A 1033-nucleotide genomic window follows, 5' to 3' on the forward strand; every position below is an offset into this window, starting at 1 on the left:
AGATAATAAAGCATAATATTATTTATAAATACACATATATATGTATGTATAGATAATAAAGCATAATAAATACACATATATATGTATGTATAGATAATAAAGCACAATATTATATAATATATATATTTGTGTGTGTGTGTGTGTGTGTGTGTGTGTGTGTGTGTGTGTGTGAGAGAGAGAGAGAGAGAGAGAGTATATGTGTATGTGCACGCGCACGCGTGTGTGTAAGAGAGTTTCTGTGAGTGTGTGAGAGAAGAGAGAGAGAGATACTGTGTGTGTGTGTGTGTGTGTGTGTGTGTGTTCCTATGAATGAGAGAGTGTGTTTGCATTAGTGCATGTGCGGGAGTGTACGTGTGTCTGTGTTTGTGCATGTGTGTGTGTGTGTGTGTGAGAGAGAGAGAGAGAGAGAGAGTTGCGTGTATGCATTTTGTTACACCATGGCACCTCTTGTTCATGAGAATAGTTGAAAATGCAAGCTAGGATGCTCATAAATGTAACACCAATTCTCAATTAACAAGAAGTTGCACAGATGGAATCCCCTTTCACGAATATGTAATTACTAAGTGCTCTTGCTAGATTGGGTAAGTGGAAGTCACCAGGATGGGATGGATTGACTATGGAATTTTTTCAACATTTTCGAGAGGAATTGGAAGACATTCTATTAGCAATGATAAATTTTGCATGGTTACAAAGAGTAACACCTGCTTCTTGGCAAGAGGGTGCTGTGAAATTGGCTCCGAAAAAGAATGTATGCCTAAATTTGATTGTTTGGAGATCTATAACTTTAATGCTAGTGCTATACAAATTGGTGACAAAGATCATCTCCAATAGAATAGCCAATGTGCTTGACAAAGAATGCATGCCTAAATCTGGCTAGTTGGAGACCTATAACTTTAATGCCAATACTAAACAAATTGGTGACAAAGATCATCTCCAATAGAATAGCCAATGTGCTTGATAAAAGGTTACATCCTGACCAATATAGGTTCATTCCTAGATGACAAATAACAGACAACAAATGTAATGCTTATGT

This window comes from Cibotium barometz, chromosome 63 (genome assembly GCF_041138505.1).
Source record: "Cibotium barometz isolate CiBa-2024 chromosome 63, ASM4113850v1, whole genome shotgun sequence".
NCBI lineage: Eukaryota > Viridiplantae > Streptophyta > Polypodiopsida > Cyatheales > Cibotiaceae > Cibotium > Cibotium barometz.